General features: G+C 55.1%; 1 protein-coding gene across 10 annotated transcripts in view; it reads left to right on the top strand.

The window, feature by feature from the left end:
• Positions 1 to 18,746, top strand: part of LINGO1 (leucine rich repeat and Ig domain containing 1) — a 205,899-nt gene that overhangs the window by 10,038 nt on the left and 177,115 nt on the right. For 8 of the 10 annotated variants that reach the window (XM_077940039.1, XM_077940038.1, XM_077940037.1 and 5 more), the window contains one exon: positions 14,731 to 14,845. The exons of the other annotated variants lie outside the window; for them this stretch is intronic. The gene's annotated coding sequence lies outside the window, so the exon portion shown is untranslated. The remainder of the gene's footprint in view (positions 1 to 14,730; positions 14,846 to 18,746) is intronic. 10 annotated transcript variants of the gene reach the window in all.

Here is an 18,746-nt window from a genome sequence, read left to right as displayed (position 1 = left end):
AGTGCCCCCTGCCAGCCCAGGGTAGCTACAGGTCTCCCTGGGCTTCCCCGCCTCCTTGGAGTTAGGGCGATCCCTCCCCCAGCACTCTCCGATGCTTGAGACTTCCTGAGGGGTCCCAGAGGTCACAGGTATGGATCACAGAATGCTGGAACTAGAAGGCGTGCTTAGAGATGATCTCATTCCTCCTCTAGGTTCCAGATAGGAAACTGAGGCACAGGGAGTGGCCAGTTCTGTTTCGGGTCTCACGGTGAAGCACTGCAGAGCCTTGGCAATAAGTCAGGTGTCTGGCTTCCCAGTACCAGGATCCTCTGCTTCCAGGCCACATGGGCTTGTCGGTCAGGACCCACTAGTGCTCCCCTGGGTACAGAGCCAGGAGGCTGGATCAGCTGTGGAAGGGCTGCCAGTCATCCCGGGGGGTGGGCCTAGGGTCTGCCCCCCTCTCTCTACCTCTCCCTCTCCTCCCTAGATTCCTGTGTGTTAGTGTGCACGTGTCTGAGTGTGTGCGTGTGTGTGTGAGCCTAATTACCCATGTATGTGCATGTGTTTGTGTGTGTGTGCATGTGTATGCATGTGTGTGTATGTTTGTGTGTGTGCCTAGTTACTTACCCGAGAGGAGAAGAGCTTCGCAGGTTGGGGAGGAGGCCTCAGTGGAGTGTCCTGAGGCTCAGCCATCTGGGACTGAGACTGGTCTCCTGTCCCCTTCCCTGCCCCCACAGCAAGGAGGAGCGCCCCGATTAGTGCCAGGCTTACTGTTGGGCTTATTCTTGAGGTCAGTGGGGGAGGAGGGTGGGAGAGGCCCCTGGGAGAAAGGCAGCCAGAGCAGGAGTGAAAGGCAGAGACATCAGAATATCTCCTGATCCCAGCTCTCCAGCCCTGCAGCGCCACCGGACCCACAGCAAGCCCGTGTGTTCTCTGCAGTTGGGGAAGGAGAGGAAACGACCTCACGTCGGACGAGTGACTCAGTGGGAGCTGTGAGACAGAGGCACGCCGCCACCTCTCCTGGGCAGCTGTTTCTTCCCTGGCAAAATGAGGCAGGGGCTGGGTCTCTTCTGCTCTGAGAGCGAGGTGGGGAGGACGGGTCATGGCTGGCTGTAGGTTGGTCTTTCACCTCCCTGCCGGCCAGGAAGTAGACTGGAAGGGTCACAGGAGATAGCACAGGTCCTTGGTGTTCCCTCAGCACACCAGGCCTTCCCTCTGCTCTCCCAGTGCTGTGGGGGTGGGGGGAGGGCACCATACTTACAGTCCAGGAATCCAGTCAGGGAGGGGGCATAGCCTCTGTGTGTTCCCGCAGTGACTATGCTAGATCCCGGAGGGACCTGGAACAACGTTACCCTCATTTGTGTGTACAGCTGTTCTGCAAGGTGGGCATTATCGACTCCATTTTACAAATGAGGAAAGTGAGGCTTAGGGTGGTCACCCGCCTGGTTAGGAGTTGGGGTGAGATTTGAGCTCAGGACTGCCTGGCTTCCCCGGATCCTGCTGCCTTTGAGGCCTGGTTTCTGCTCCCAGCCTCATCACTGCCTGCTGCTCTGTGGGTCTTGGTGCTTGCCTTTGTCCAGTGGGGCTGGGAGGATGGCTGAGGGCTGACTTGCAGGCCTCAGGCTGGAGGGGATTCGTGCTTTTTGTCCCTCTGGGAGGCTGACCCTCCATTCACCTCCTCCACCTGGCCTGGCAGATTCTAAGGGCTCTGGCTGAGGCTTACCAGCGTTCTTGGAGGAATCCTTCCTAAGCCAAGCAAAATGGGAGGATCCTGGCCCTGTGCTCAGGGATTGGGCCTCCATGCATGTGCAAAGCTCATTAGAGCTTCCAGTGCCTTTTGCTCCCAGCCGGCACATGTCTTCCAAGTGAGCATTTGTTAGGTGACTGCATGTGGAGTGGGAGCTTGAGTGCGCATATATGGGCCATCTGAGGCCTAGGGAGTCACACCTGAGGATTGAGCGTGAAACAGGGCAGGGGAGAGTTCACTGAACACCTGTTAAGTGTTGGGCACAGTGCTAAATGCTTTACTTATATTACCTCATTTAATCCTAACAATAACCCCATGAGATGTGCACTGTTACTATCCCCGTTTAACAGATGAGGAAACTGAGGCTCAGAGAGATTGAGGGACTTGGTGGATATCACGCAGCTAATGAATGGAGGACCTGGCATTTGAACATAGGAGCATTGCTTCTACAGGAGGCTGTGTCTGTGTGCCAGACAGAGGGGAGTCTGTGCTGCAGCTGGGACGAAGGCAGTGCGGTTTCAGGAAGAGGTGTCTGCTCTGTATTTGGAGGGCGGAGGTCAAGGGTCCAGCAAAAGTCCAGGTGAAGGAGGGGTTCAGCGGCAGAGGCCTGGGTGGCAGGCCAGCATTCGGGTCTAGGGCTGTGTGATCCTGGCTCAGCTTCCCTGCTCTGGGTCCATATCCGGAAACCTGCCTCACCTCCCTCTCAAGGCCTTTGTCCTGATACAGGAGTGCATCCTTACGCTCTTATATCTGGGCAAAGGCCTTGCGGCGAGACTGAGTGTTGCTGCTCAGAAGACAGTCGGGGCAGTGTGCCACATTGGGGAGCATCTGCGGATGAGGCTGGAGAGGGGCCCAGGCTGTGCAGGCCTCCAGTGCCAGCCTGCAGTGGTGGATGTTCTCTGGATTTTGAGCAGGGGAGAATTGTGTCCAGGTCTGAGGTTTACAGGGATGGATCTCTGGTGGCTGGGGCGGTGGGTGGTGGGGAAGGGGTGAGCGAGCAGCGGGCAGCTGGGGGCTTCTCTCCTTCCCTGAGCCTGCATGGGTAAGGCTCATCTCCTTATCTTCAATTCTTTCCCTCCCATTCCCTGCCTCCTAGAATGTGGAGCTGGGTGGGAAGCAGGGGAGGTCCCTGGCCTCTTCCAGGCCCCTCCCTCAGAGACTGTAAATATTTTGTCTTTACCGTCTCTGCTGCTGGAAATTGCTGCTTTTAACGCCTTTTTTTCTTTTGCTTGATACAAACGAATGCTGGAAAAATTCCGTGCCGGGCGCTCACTCTGTTGCTTCTGCTCGTGCCCAGAGTCCCCTCCAAAAACTCTAATTGCTTTTAAGCTGCGATAGTTGGCAAAAGCAATTTTCTTTACATTATGGAGGAAAGGGGAAAATCCACCAGATTTTCTTCTTCCTTTTTCCCCCCGTTTGGACTGTAACCTTTCGTTTTGAGTTCTCTGCATTGCTGCTGTGATCCTGGGAGAGAAATGGAGTAGAAGAGATGTGGGCAGGGAGTCAGGAACACCCATGAACAGGGAATTTTGCCTCTTTGGGCCTCAGTTTCCCCATTTACAAAGTGATTATATTTCCATTCATTCATTCACTAGAGGTTCCCTGAGCACATCCTTTTGAAGCAACTCGAGGGCCAGGACTGGCTGCTGCACCCAGGACAGAGCCTGGCACATAGTGGGTGCTCCATTGAGGCTGGCCAACTGGATAAACAGCTCCACTGGCAGCCAGGCACTTTGCCAGGCACCAGGAATGCACAGGATGGATCCAAAGCAGCCCCTGCCCAGGAGAGTTCACTGATTAGAGGGGGCACCACCACACAAACATAATAACTACATTAATGGGTTGCACTACAGGTGGGTCCTGGGTATGAGGAGCACAGAGCAGGGCATGCTGGGGGACTCAGGGAAAGCTGCAGGAAAGAGAAGCATTTGAAGGAGGGGTAGGAGATGGGATGAACTGGGCCAAGGAGGAGAGAATTCCAGACAGGAAACAGCATGCGAAGACAGGGAAGGGTGACCTCTGAGAAGCTGGGTGTGGCTGGAGCCGAGGCTGCCCAGATGGGCCTGAGCTCCTAGGGAGAGCTTTGCATGGCAGGTGGGGAGTTTGGACTTGATCTCAAGGTAATGGGGAGCCCTGGAAGGGTTCCAAGCAGGAGACTCAGGCAGGGAAGATCCCTCTGGCTGCACAGTGTGGATAATGGGGGAGGAGAAATGCTGGCTGGGAGGCTGGTCACCACGAGCCGGGGGGGAGATGGGAGGATGGTGGTGTGAGTGTGAGACAAGCCTGGAGACCCAGATTCTGGCGCTCACCTCCTCTGCCTGTGCTGTGGGGAGAGGCACTCCAGGTCTTCCCTGGACCGGGGGGTCGGGATCCCCTAGGGTATCTGGGGAAGCAGGCGTCCAGTTCATAGGCCTCTGCCACTGTGGTCAGGTTTGCTTCATTCTCTGTTCCTCAAGTGTACAGCCCTTTACAGTTTATAAAGCCCACTCACCTCTGACCCCTAGGTAGATCTGAAAACAGTCTCCTGAGGTAGGCAGAGCAGGATGCCCATCCCCTGTGGACAGATGTAGGTCAAGCTCACCCCAGGGCCCTGAAGGCAGGTGGAGCTGGGGAGGGGATTTGAACCCAGACTACTGCCTGCCCCACTTCTGCCGAGTACCCCTTTATCCCCGACCCTCTCCTCGCCTCTCCTCCTGAGCCCTGTGCTTCTTCCCTGTTTGCAGAGCGTGTGGGGCTTTTCAAAAGCATTAATGATAGAAAATAAATTGGAATCGGAGAGGAATCATCGCTGGGCATTCTCAGAGGGCCGCCTCTGCCCTCGCGTCTCTCAGCCATATTGAAGCCGGCAGCCAGACCAGAATATGAATGAGTCTGGGGCCAGCATTGCTCTTAATCTGCCGGGAAGCCCAACATGGTCAGACGGCACTCACCAGCAGCAACGCTGTTTGCAGTGAGGCCTCGGTGGCCGCTGGGCATCACCAACCAGGACTGATTTCTCCGGGATGGACTCACAGTCCATGGCTGCCAAGGAAAGGTAGAGGGAACCTCAAGCTTAGGTCCCCATTCCCGCCAAAGCCCTCTGCCGGGATCACAGCTCTGAGGTCAGCCCCGGGTGGGGTCAGGCATCCCTGCCTGAGGACAGAGGTACATGGAAGACCATCAGTGGCACTGGGTGTCTGTGTGATCTGGGTATTCAAGGCCTCCTGTGTGCCCTTGACCCTCTTGTCCTGTCTCCTTCAACAAACCTTCCTTGATCACTGCCCAGCTCACACTTTTTTCCATTTATAAGCTTCTTGTGGCCCTTGGGGCCTACAGGGACCTGGCAGGAAATGCGTGGAGCTGGCTGGGTGTGATGCAATACGGGGTGGTAGACACTGTGGCAGCACAGAGGCACTGGGACCACCGGTTTGGAAGCCCTGCCATGGGCACTTCCACACGGTTTTGCTAAGTAGACAGTGTCCTTGCTCCACAGCCACGGCCCTCATCTGCCAACTAGCAGAGAGCCCCCTAGGGCAGGCCCCGGTCTCTGCCCTGCAGCTTGTCCTTCCACGGCAGGCCCAGCTAGTCATGGGCTGGGTACCTGGGCAGGCCTCCCACAAAGCATCAGAGACTCTGAGGACCTGGGGAATCACTCAGAGTAACCCTCCTGCTTAGAGATGGGGAAACTGAGGCCCAGAGATGGAGGGTGGGTGGAAGGTCTCTGTTCTGCTCTCGTCAGATGTTGCACCTCTGCCCTTATTAATCTTCCCAGCAGGAGTAGGAGGGCAGTTTTTATACCTCTGTTTTAGAGAGGAGGAAACTGAGGCTCAGGTGGCTGGATCCAGGGAACACTGCAGGCCTGCATTTGAATTAGTCTGTTGGAACCCCAGTGCCGGCCATCTCTTTCTGGCAGGATTAGGGGGTGCTGGGGCATGTACAGAGTCCAAGAGAGACAAGGTGCATTTGTGCCCAGAGTAAGCCCAGACAAGGGTGGGAGGCCTGGGATCCTGGCTCAAATATACCACCAACTCCCTGTGTGACCCAGGCCAGGCTGAGGGAGGCCCTTGGAGAAGTCAGGGGCAGTTGGGGGGCCCACTGAGGCCATGTGGCCTGGGCTTGGCTGCCAGCCCTGCTCAGCCCTCCCATCCAGTCCCTGGCCTCCCTTGGCCCCAGGCTCATAATGAACCCTTTCACTCCTGTCATCTCTGTGGTCACTATAACGTGAGAGGTGGTAGCTGCAGTACCCAGGAGGGACCTGGGACTCTGCAGGCTCACTTAGCAGTGTGGGACAGCCCAGGCAGCCATTAGCCTGATGCAGCTGGGAAGCAGGAGGACGAGAGAAGGGGGCCTCAGGCCGCTGCTGGGTGGGTGGACTGCACAGACCCCTCAGCCCTCCAGCCTGGAGCCAGGCCCAGGCCAGCTGCACCCCTGCACATCCTTGCACAGACTCAGATAGACTCACATGAACCACCTTGTCTAGCACCGGGGGTAAAATGGAGAAACTGAGACCGAGAGTCTGAGAATGAGACTCAGGGTTGCCGCTCGCTCACTCTGACCTCTGCCCATCCAGCCTGTGCTCTTGCTCTTCCTGATGGGGAGCTCACCCCTTACCCAGACAGCTTGCCTGCCTTGGACAGCTCCCTTCCCTCTCTGGCCATCAACTGCTAGTGACTCACCCAGGGATCCTGGCTTGGGGCCCGGGGCCACAGGACTTGCCCTAGTCCCTGCCCCCAGCACCCCATCCTGATGTGTGGCACATATCGTGCCCCGAGTCTGCGTTCCTATGGGGGTGAGCCTTGCCCTGTTCCTGCCTGGTGCTTCTGGATCTTTGGGCTGGGGGCCCCTGGAGGAATCTGATGAAAGCCATGGCACTGTGTTAGAGACGGGGGACCAGCCGCTCCTGCATGCATATTGTCATAGCCAGTTTTGTGCAGTTTTGGGGCTCACAGACCTCTGTAGTCCTCCCTTCCTGGGAACCCTGGTTGGGAACTCCTGCTTTACTCATTCCCCAGGTGACATGATTCATATCACCTGTTGTGCTACCTAGGATGAGATGCTAGGTGTCCCAGCACCCAGGCCACACCCTTTCTGCTCTATCCTGCTGCCTTAAGAAGGTCCCACTGTGTGTGGCTTAGGGGCTGAGAGCTGTGTGTATTAGGCTGTTCTTGTGTTGCTATAAAGAAATTCCTGAGACTGGGTAATTTATAAGGAAAAGAGGTTTAATTGGCTCATGGATCTGCAGGCTGTACTGGAAGCATGGTGGCAACATCTGCTCGGCTTCTGGGGAGGCCTCGGGAGCTTTTACTCATGGCAGAAGGTGAAGTGGGAGCAGGCACTTCACAGGGTGAAAGTAGGAGTGAGAGAGATGGGGAGTGCCACACATTCTCAAACGGCCACATCTCAGATCTATTGAGAACTCACTATCACGAGGACAGCACCAAGTCATGAGGGATCCACCCCTATGACCCAGCCACCTCCCTCTAGGCCCCACCTCCAACACTGGGGGTTACCTTTCACCATGAGATTTGGAGGGGCCATCCAAACTATATCACTGTGAGAACCCATTCATTCATTCTATAAACGTGGTTTTTTTCTCCAGGTTTTTTGTTTGTTTGTTTTGTTTGGAGGTGGGGTCTTGCTCTGGCCCAGGCTGGAGTGCAGCAGTGTGGTCTTAGCTCACTGCCGCTTCAAACTCCTGGGCTCAAGCGATCCTGCCACCTCAGCCTCCTGAGTAGCTGGGACTGGAGGTGTGTGCCACCACTCCTGGCTCAGTCTATAACATTTGTGCCTGATGCCTCCTCTGTGCTAGGCCTAGGCTGGGTTTTAGGGTACAGAGAAGAACAAGACCCATCCCCTACCCCTGGGGAAGCCAGACCTGTCAGCAGTCACAGCTTAGGGGATGAGGGTGGGACAGAGGTGAGCACAGGGTGGGTGTACCAGAGGGGCTTCACCCCAGCCCTGTAGGGAGAAGCTTGTTAGAGGACAGTGGGAACTGGTCAGGGAGGGCAGGCATCCCCCGGGGGAACAGAAGGTGCAAAGGTTTGCAGGCTCAGTTCTGTTGAGGAAGACAGGAGGCCCAATCTGATTGGAGGATAGTATTGGGAGGCACCGGGGTCAGGTGTGAAGCTGAAGGCCACTTGGGGATGGGTCCCAGGGGGCCTGACGGGCCCAGTAAGGAGTGTGGGCAGGGAGCAGTAGGGAGCCATAGAAGGGTGTGGAGCAGGCAGCCATATGGTTGGATCTGCATTTTGGAGTGCTCCCCTGGCAGCTGCAGATGGAACATGGGTGAGTGTGGAGGTGAGAACAGGAGACCACCAGGAAGCTGTGTTATTTGCAGCTCGGACCCAGGTAGAGAGTGTCATTCACCACTCATCAGGAGGAGTTTGCTTGTCCCCGGAGCCCCTGCCTCCTGGAGGCAGGTGGAACACGAGCTGTGCAAACAAACGTTCAAGGGAAGGGGGCCTTCTGGAACTGGAGGGGGCCTTGTACTCCTTCTGGGCAGTTTTCTCTGCATTTTTGATTGACTCACAAGTGGGAGGGGTATTTCCAGAATGGCCTGATCTCTGCAGTTTGCCACCTGCTCCTGGCCCCTCTGCAGGCCTGCTGGCTGCCTATGCCTCCTAACATACACACAAACATACACGCACACCTTGGGGAACACCCGGGGGCACAGGACACACCACACACACACTACGCACACTTATACATGGGTCTGCTGTGTTCCTCTCCCTCCAAACACACACATGCTTTCCCTTTGCTGTCATCTCCGAGAGTGACAACACACATACACATAGACTGATTCTAGATTACAGACATGCCTCTATACCACTTGGAGCCCACACACCCTCCAGAGTTCACCTCCGCAGACCCACATGTGCCCTCTGTCTGTGAGCACCACATACCTGCATGCCCCAGCCACCTCCACGCGCCCCATTGGCTCATCTCCCCACTCTCTGTACATAGAGGGAGAAACACACCCCAGCTTCTCCCTCTTTCCCTCCCTCTCTCTCTCCCTCCCTGCAGCGCTGGAGCCTTGAAGCCCACCCTTTCCTAGAGTTTTCTGCAAAGGCCCTGTCTATGTTCCCTTTACCCCAAGGGCTCTCCTCAGCCCCAGTTCTGGATTCCCCAGGACTGTGATCATCTCAGGGTTTTCTGAACACCTAGAGAAACCCCTGACCCTCGCCTGGGACTGTGTGGGTCTATTAGGTGTGGGTCCACAGCCTAATACACACCCTCCTCAGCACGGAGGAGCTACAGGCCCTGGCTGCCGGTGTACCTTGAGCAACCTTCTGCCCCTTTGGACCTTGGCCTGAGGGAGCATAGGCATGGGTTCCACAGTCTCCAGCTGAGGTTCTCAAACTGGTCCTAGAGCCCTAGTGTTTCCAGAAGGGGCCTCGGGGATACGAGGGTGGGGCTGGGGCTGGATGGGGCTGAGTGGATGGGTGTTGGTCCCCTCCCACTTCAACCAGCCCTGCTTAGATCTGCATTTCCTATTGGGGTCTGAGAAGGATTAAAAAAACCCATTAACTCTTTATTGATTTTGTTTGTCTGATTACAATAGAAGACCCAACAATACATTTGTGGAAAACAGAGGCCATGAAAGCCCCCTTGTCCTACCGCTGGGAGGTGATTGCTGTAAATCCTGGCGTATTGTCCTCCAGCCTTTTGGGGCATATAGCAACAAATCATTAATTACAGAAATGGGCTTATGCTGAAATAGCATTTTACAGCTTGATTTTTTCTGTATTGTTATACATAGACGTGCCTCATTCTGTCAGATGGCTGCAGCGTGTTCCATAGCGTGGACATGCCATATTTTATTTGAACTTTCCCTTATTGATAAACGTTTAGGCCATTTCGAATTTCTTTTTCAGTCTTAGCAGCAGTGTTTCCATGAGCATCCTTGAGCATGTATATGTGAGTGCTTGTGCTATTATTTTATGGGAGAGGCTCCTGGAAGTGGAATTACTAGGTTGTGGATTGTGTGGGTTAAAATGTTAACCAATATTGCCAAATTACTCTTCCAAATGTTGGGCCAACTCCCCCTCCCTCCAATGGTCTGGGAGTGCTCATTTTCCCACATCCTTGCCAGCACTGCTTGTTATCAATCATTTAAATTTTTCCCAATCTGATAGGCAAGAAATGGTAGCATGTCGCTTTCATTTGCATTTCCCTGGTTGCTAGTGAGATAGAACATCTTTTCATGCATTTATTGGCCAATTTAGTTCCTCCTCTGCAGATTTCTAATTCACTGCCAATTTTTCTCTTCTTTTGTCTTTTTTCTTATTGATTTGTAGGGGCTCTTTGCATATTAGTGATATTTTCTTCCATTGTCTCATTTGCCTTTTAACTTTATGTGTCTTTTGCCGTACGGATGTTTTACACATTTATGTACAGTGGTTGGATTTGTTGAAATTTCACTTTATGGCTTCTGGATTTAATGTCTGGCATAGAAATGCTTCCCCCACTGCATCAGATTTCATTTCAAATAAGAATTTTATTGCTGAAATATCTTTGCAAAGCCCTGGTTTGTAGGCTCCTTCCCAGCTGTGTGTCTGTTCCTCTCGGCAGCTGCAGGCCTGGCTCTTGGGGAGGGGAGGGTGGCCCTATCCGTCCATCCATCTTCAGCTCTGTACTCTCCCTTTGTCCGGCTGGCTTTGGGGTCACTGCTGCTCTGTCTCTCTCAGAGCCTCTGTCTCTCGTATGCTCTGCCCCCATTCCTCTGTCTCTGCTGTTTTCCCTTCCCCAGTTGGTTTCCTATCAGGCAGCAGTAACTAGGGACGTGAGGTGGCAGTGGTGGCAGCCCTTAGTGGGTTGGGGACAGGATGGCAGCTGTCATGGAATGTGCCCCCCTTGCCCTCCACCTGCCAGCCTAGCCCCAAGTCATGTGGGCTGGCAGGGGAAGCCCTGGCCTGGTTCTCTCTCTGGAAGAGACTCTTCCTGCCAGAGCCCAAGGGAGGGCCCTGAGCCAATCCTAATCCCTCCTCCATCAGGAAGCCTTCCAAGACAGCTTCTTCTCCCTTCCCACAGCTGTGGACCTGGCCCTCCCGTCTTTCCTTGCTGGTCTTTCCCCGTCCTGCGTTCTCAGTGCTGAGCTCCCCGGAGTCCACCTGGCCACCTCTTAGGGCCTTGGTTTCCACCTGTGTAACATAGGTCCTGGGCGGCTGTCGCAGCCACTGGGAGACATGGCACACACAGAACTGGTGGGTCTTCCAAGCCAAACTCTGAAAGGTATTCCGTCTTACTCTCTCCATACAGCCCCATCCCCCCACCAAAAAAAAAAAAAAAAAAAACCCAGCAAAAATCACAGGAGAGAGCTTGCATGCTGCTGACAAAGAGACAGGGACTTGTACTCCTTCCGTCAGGATGGTGGCCAGCGGGGCCACCCCAGGTGCAGTGTCATGCCTGGCTCATGGGAGGTGCCCAGGAAAGAGAGAGAGAAAGGGCAAGGACCTAATGAACAATGTGGGAGCTGCTGAGGCTGGGGAGGAGGAGGGAAGTCTGGGGCCCACATTCTTTGAGTTACTTCTGGCTAGCAAGGCACTTTCCTCATAGTCCCTCATTCCTGGGGCCTGGGGTGCTAATGAGAAATACCCCCCCTTTACCTCCTGGAGGTGTGGGCCCCAGGTGGACTGTAGGGGGGCCTTGGGCTAGGGGAGCAGCTGGGAGAAAAGTTGGGGAAACTCAGAGGTCTCTTAGAAGCATGGCTCAGAAGTGCATAACCTAAAACTCTGAGGGACCCTTCCCCAGGCTCCTGCAGTCCCTGGCCTTCTGGCCTGGCACCCACCCTCTGATCATGATGGTCTGTCTCCTCTGAGCAGGAGCAGCATCCTTTATATCTCCCTGTTCCACTGACCAAGCGCATGGTACATACTTAACAGAAGTAGAATGAATTAATGAGGGAATAGCTAGGGGTATTGATCAGAGGGCTCAGGTCTGGTCAAGAGGAGACCTGGGCTCTGGGCTTGGCTTTTTGGTTGACTTTCTGTGTGACCCTGACCCTGGTTGGACCTCAGTCTCCCCATCTGTACAGTGGGCATGGGCCTCTCAAGCTCTGTGATTGTGCTCCATGTTGTCCAGAGCAGGCACAGGCCTACATGACATACACACTCAGCACACATGCCAGGGCCCTGCTTTCTGATCAGTGTTTGCTGAGTGTGTGCTGGGTGTCAGCCCCGCTCAGTGCTGAACCCTTTGTCAGAGTCCTTGGATAGCTGTTTCTGTGGAGGTCTCACATTCTCCAGGGCATTTGTTCATTCTGCTGAACACACAGGCTACACAGGCTGAGAGCTCCCTGGGCTCCACTGAGGTGGCAAGGAGCCAAGAGGGCGGGTAGGAGGCCCCCAACCTTGGCTGCAGCCCCCTCCACTCTCCTTGGCTGTGAGGCCTGCAGCTGGGCTTTCATGTCTTTCTTGGGACCTGGCACTCCAGCAGACCTCGTGTCCAGGAGAGTGCCCGGCTCCCACTGCATCTCCTCCCCTGCCCCAAATCATTGTCATGCTCTGCCTGTGGTCCCATTTCCATAGCAACTCCTTGTGATGCCACAGAGGAGAGTGGGAGCTTTAGGAAGGTTTGGAAGATTTGGGGGGAAGGGAGCGGGAGGCCCATTCATTGTCTTGGAGTGTGGCAACTGGGGGCCCGGAATGGCACTGTGGGGATGGCTTACCCTGCCAGCTCAGGTGGAGCTGGGCTCAGGGCTGCCAGCCAGGTGGTCTGGAGGCCTTCCAGGGACAGGGCTGCCCGGGTTGGCCTGGGCCTGGTTGGCTCGTGCCAGTCTATCGGGATCCAGCTCGGGAGGCTGCTGACAGCGCCCCTGTCTAGCTAGACCTGGCTTGGGGTACGTGGGCCTGAGGAGCTGCCCAGGCTCTGCTACCGCTCTGTCCCAGGCTGGCACCGCTATGTTCTGTCCTGTCCTCCAGAATCAGCAACCAGTGGGAGGTGCACGCAGGGCTGGCTGGCAACAGGGGCCTAGTTTGGGGCTGGTGAACCGTGGGGCTGGGCAGGCCTCTCTTCCCTGGTCTGGGCTGCTTCATGGCTCTGTTGTCAGGATTGGAAAGCCAAAGTGGGCCCTGGAGCCTGCTCAGCACCCATTTCTCTGCCTCCTTGGAGAAGTCTGCAGCCCGTAATATAGGAAGACCCTAGCCTCAAAGCATCTCCTACATCTTCACCTACCACGCGGCTAGAAATTCCAGCATTTGCATCTTAGATTTGATAGAATGTTAATTCTGGGAGGGACCCTGAGGGCTTTTCCATCTTCTGCCCACATTATAGCAGTCATTTGGAGCCCCATCTGCCCATCCTTCCATCAATCCCATCCAGAAGGCCTTGTAAATGACCCTGGGGACCTAGGCCAGTGCTGGATGGCACCCAACAGGGAATGGAGCAGAAAGGAGGGGCTGGCCTGGCCCTCCAGGGCAGGTGGAAGCTGCTTGCCCTCTCAAGGGCTGCCGGGAGCCAGGTGCTGGGTTCGATGCCAGCTTCCTGAGCTTCCCTTTCACCATCACGGTTGAAGCCACCCCTGGGCACCACCTGCACTCGTGTTTTCTTAATCCTTGTCTTCGTATTGACTTATGTTTGAAGGTGGATTACCATGATGCTCCCCAAGCACACATCCAGGAAATCACACCTGTGATGTGCCTGTCATTTTTTTTTTTCCAATACACAGAAAGAGAAACACGTAACTATGAAAATGAAAACATTTGTCTGCACACCACGAAATCCCCTTGTGCACTCCCAGAAGCATGTGTCTCCTACTTTGGGAAACACAGATCTGATTGAAACCTCTCTGCAGCAGCTCAGAAAGAGATTTGGGACTTCATCTGAGAGGTTGAGGAAACTGAGGTACAGAGGAAGAAGCTTTGCCCAGAGCCACCTGGCCAGGTAGAGGGAGAGCTAAGAGTTAACCCGCCTCCTTGGACTTTGAGCTGAGGTTATGTCCTGCACTATAGAGGCCTCAGAGCCTTGCCAAGGAGCCAGAACTTCCTAGCACCCTCCCTTACTCACAGAGGATGGAGTGTCTGGTCTAGAGGAACCCTTGGAGAATACATGATGAAGAAATAAAGCAGGGTGGCTGGGCATGATTGGCTCTGCCGATAATCCCAGCACTGTGGGAGGTCGAGGTGGAAGGACTGCTTGAGGCCAGGAGTTTGAGACCAGCTTGGGCAACATAGTTGACAAAAAAATTTAAAAATTAGCTGGGCGTGGTGATACACACACCTGTAGTCCCAGCTCCTTGGTAGGCTGAGGTGGGAGGATCGCTTGAGCCCAGGAGTTTGGGCTACAGTGTACTATGATGGCACCACTGCACTCCAGCCTGGGTGGCAGAGCAAGACTCTGCCTCTTAAAAAAAAAAAAAAAAAAAAAGGCAGGAAAGGCTGGGGAATGGGAGGGTGAGTAGGTGGGGGTTGGGAAGTTGAGGCTCAGGCCCAGGGAGAGGCACCCCGGTGCTGCTGCCCATCATCCCCTCTCAGGGGTCAGACTGCGGCCTGCCTCCTGTGGCCTAGTTGGGGAGGAAGGCAGGCAGTGGCATTGGCTGGACACCTACTGTGAGCCAGGCCATGTGTCCCTTCTCTCTTTCTATCTTCCCATCAGTCCTGGCAGGAGAGATGGTATCTCCCTTTTATGGATAAGAGAAGTGGCTTTCCCAGGGCCACAGGGCCGGTTGGTGGGAGAGGTGTAGGCAGACTCTAGCCTGCCTGGGGCCACAAACCCTGCCCTTCCCAGAGCCCTGCCTGCCCCCAGCTAGTGTCATGAGTGTGTGTATGTGTGCACGCACACATGCACGCATGTGCATGCACAACTGACAACACATCTATGTGTGTAAGCATGAGTTTGCCAGTGAATGAGAGTACATGTGTGAGTGTGTGCAAGTGTGTGTGTGTCAGAGAGAGTGTGTGGAGGATGTATGAGTTTTTAATGGCTCAGCCAGGCGGGATCAGACCCCATTTGCAGGCGTGGCCCCCACTGCACCATGACCACCTGCTGCCCTGCTCTAGCTGACAGCCACCTCTTCTTTCTCCGCACAGCCTCTGGCAGCCACAGGCCCTGAGGCTCCAGTGCCCAGAGGCAGAGAGGGCAACTGAGTCCAGCCCAGGCTGAGCCCCGCCCAACTGTGCTCCCCAGACACCCACCCAACCCGAGGTAAGACGCCACTCTGGGCAGCGGGGCATGGAGGGTGTGGGGTCTGTAGGGGAGGCTGTCATGGGGCCCTCTTTCTGGGGCTTTCCCCATCTCTCCCCCACCACATGCAGCCATGCTCAGGAGGTTGCTGTGGCGGTGCCACTTGCCGCCAGCCCTTGCTGTAGCAGGGCTCCGGCAGGCAGCTTGGAAGCCTGGGGCGTTCTTCCCAGCAGCTGGGTTTCATGGACAGTTCCAGCTAATGGGTTCCCACGTGGCATGGGAGGTCTCTGAGGGCAGGCTGCAGGGCTCTGTCCTTGGTCCTGTCACATTGTTGACCAAATGTGTGCCTGACTTCAGGTCGGGAGGGAGCCAGAAGACGTGGACTGAGACAATCAGGGTCCAAGGAACTGTCAAGAGGCTGACATTGGCTTTAATGTGTGGAGTTTAACAGGGTTCCACACCAGAGACAGCGCGCGGGTCCAGACACCTTCAGGGCAGGATGAGGCTTAGACCCCAGGTGTGTTTGTGCGACAAGCACTGGCAGCCAGGTGACCTTGGTTCTCTGTGAACAGAGCAGATGGGTTCTTGAACTGTATCACGAGGAGTAGGATCCCCAGAATTGTGGGAGGTAACAGGTCCTTTCACTTCATGGTCCATGTGAGGGGTTGTGGAGAAATGACAGCGTGTCCCAGAGAAGTGGGAGATGGGGAAGGAGGGGGACCTGGGTTACTGCCTGGCTTGACCCCTGACTTGCTCATGACCTTGGACAAGTCACCTCTACTCCACATCTGGGCCAGTCCCCTGTTCTTGACAGGCCTCTGTCACCCATGAGAGGGCTGCAGAGGGACTTTGCTAAACAGAGGGAACAGTAGGGTGGGCTTGGGGCAGCAGGCTGGCCTGGCGTATTGTCCTTATTTTTCAGAGGAAGAAGCCTGGCGGCAGGCCTGGACTCCCTTCTCCTGAGGGATCGGGTGACGGTTGTGTGTGGCTGAGGCTCAGCCAGCCCTGTCCTCACACTGGGAAGCTGGTGGGAGCAGAGGCCTGGATTTCCTTCCCAGGCACTAGACCTTGCTTGGAAGCCCAATTAGCACCATCAAAATATTTCTGCTTTGGGAAGCTGAGGCGGGCAGATCACAAGGTCAGGAGACTGAGACCATCCTGGCTCACATGGTGAAACCCCATCTCTACTAAAAAAAAATACAAAAAATTAGCGAGGCATGGTGGCGGGCACCTGTAGTCCCAGCTACTCGGGAGGCTGAAGCAGGAGAATGGCGTGAACCCGGGAGGCAGAGCTGGCAGTGAGCCAAGATCACACTCCAGCCTGAGCAACAGAGCAAGACTCAAAAAAAAAAAAAAAAGATATATATATATTTCTGCTAATTAGTTGGCTCTGGGTAGAATGAGCAACTAATTAGCCCCTCCAGTTTAACCTGTAATTGCTGCTGGGAGATGGGTGAGAGGGTAGGGTCAGAGCTGTCTGTGCAGCAACCGGCGTGACAGGGGCAGGGGGCAGGGGCGTGAGCAGCCTCCCCACTGCTCAGGCAGACGGCAGCACCCACAGGCACCACAGCCCGGGGGCATGGGGAGTTCAGTGGGCAGGGAGATGCAGGTGGGAACTGATGCAGGGCAGGAGGGCCACAGTCAGCTGGGGGTCTGGCAGGGATTGTTGGAACAGGTGACACCTGGGCTAAGCCTTGAAGTCTGTAAGGTGCTTTTCAAGCATTTTATTTTTCTGGTTATAAAAAAAGTAATGTGTGTTCTCTATAGAAAAGTGTGAGCGATGGGTGTTTAGCCCGTCAGTCTTCTACAAAACATGTATTTATGACATAATTGGGATCAAGCTGTACTTACTATTTTCTAACTTGCCTTTTGCACTTAATCCCATACCAAGATCATTTTCCTATCATTCAATACTCTTCTATAATGTGATTTTTAATGGCAGTGTAATGTTTCAGCCTGCGTGTACCATAGTGTGTTTAGCCAATTCTCTGTTGTGTATTTTGGTGGTTTCTGATGTTCTGTCATTATAAATAATGCCTGAATGAAGGAAGTCATGGATGTAGGGTTGTGATGGGCAGGGAAGGTTTAGGGTGGCCGGGCAGGTCCAGCCTGAGCAAAGGTGCAGTGGCAGGGGAGTTTGGAATGTGTCTGGGGAGTGGCGGGGCCAGAAGGGGCCAGGGCTGGCATGGAGCACTGGAGGCTTGCACCGGAGGCTGAGGAATTGGAGCTTCACTCAGCAAAGCTCTAAGTTCTTGGAGAAAGCTCAGGTTTGTCCTTGCTGCCCTGCTTCCATTGCTGTCTCCCTCGGTGCTCCAGTGATTGGAGGGGAGGAAGCAGGGTGCTGTGTGTTTGGGAGGAAAGGGCAGGCAAAGCTGGGATCCCAGATGACCTCTCCCTCACTGGTGGGATCCGTGGTGTTTAAACCAGGCCCCTCTGCTCTGTGGGGAGCCTTGCCCAGGTCTCCTCCTGCCAGGCAGGAGGGATGCAGGCACCAGCTCTGAACACTTACAGACTCCTGGGTCAGCACAGCTGGTCAGACCAGCCTCTCCTTCATCCCCTCACTGGGCGGAGGCTTATGACAGGGACCCTGGAGGGCCAGGGAGGAGGCTGGAGGTGGTTTGTCGTCTCTTCCAGGAAGCTTCCCTGATCTCTGCGTGGAGCTGTGGGCCCCTCCCTAGTGCCGCCCTCCCTGTGCACATCTGTTGGCCCCCGGCACTTCTGTCATGCTGGGTTGGGATCACCCATGGGTGTGGGCCTATTTCTCCCAAGGATGAATGTGCAGTGGTTTGTTCATCCTTCCTTCAGCCCATACTCAGTGCCTGCTACACATGAGGCATTGTTCTATGTGCCCATCACGGCATCCATGGGTGAATAGGTTAGACCATGGCATTGCCCTCATAGAGCCTAAATTATAACAGAGTAGACAGAAGAAACCAGTCAATCCATAATATAAGATTAGGGAGTAATAAATGCCACAGAGAAAAATAAGGTTGGAAAAGGGGGCAGGCATGAAATGGGAGCCCTTCTGTGGAGCATGGTCAGGAAAGGCCTCTCGGATGAGGGGCCATTTCAGCAGAGGCCTGAGGAGAGGGAGCAGGCCCTATGGAGCTCTGGATGGGCTTTGAGCTGGGACCAGCATAGAGGCCCTCACAGCTGGGCAGCCCTTGAGGAAGAGGGGCTGAGCAGGGCCCGGAGTTACAGAGTGATGCCTACTGCAGAAAGGACTGTAGGGTGGGTGGGCAAGAGTAGAAGCTGGTAAGCCAGTGGGAGACCCCGGCATCAGTCCAGACTAGAGATGGTGGGGCTGGGCCTGGGCGGGAGGAGGGCTTGTGTTTGGAGACTTTGAAGGGGTTGCTGAAGGATGAGCTGTGGACTGGGAGAGGGCCAGCCTGGGAACGGGGTGGGCACTGGAGCCTTGGCCTGAGCCGAGGAACAGGGGTTGAGGGTGGGTTTGGAGGGAAAAGCAAGATCCTGCTTGCAAGTGTTTGAGGTGCCGGCATCGTGTGGGGAGGTTACACAGACAGTAAAGCCTGCAGCTGTGGGAAGAGCTGGGCTGGAGAGGCAGTTGTGGGGGGAGTCAGTATCTGGGTGGTTTCTGAAGCCTCTGAGCCTGGACAAGATGATGTAGAGGAGAAATCTGGGCCTCATTGCTTGGGGTGAATCCAGCCCTGGGGAGCTCCCTGCTTATGGGTGGGCTGTTACTCTAGCTTTGCAGAAAAGGTCCCCAGATTTACCAGCCTGGAGAAACTGCTACCAGCTCACCCTCCCAGCTGCTCCTCCCAAGTGGCCTAATGGCTGGCACCATCATTCTGTAATGCTTGTCAGGGCTGCTGTCGGCAGGAAGTGTGGTGCTGATACTAGGCCTAATCCTCTCACCCTTTTCTCTTGCAAGGGACTCTTAACTGGTGAGTCTGGAGCAGCC

The sequence above is a fragment of the Macaca mulatta genome, chromosome 7 (genome assembly GCF_049350105.2).
Source record: "Macaca mulatta isolate MMU2019108-1 chromosome 7, T2T-MMU8v2.0, whole genome shotgun sequence".
Classification (NCBI taxonomy): Eukaryota; Metazoa; Chordata; class Mammalia; order Primates; family Cercopithecidae; genus Macaca; species Macaca mulatta.
The sequence above is the reverse complement of the archived record's forward strand: the minus strand, read 5'-3'. Positions and strand labels throughout refer to the sequence as shown.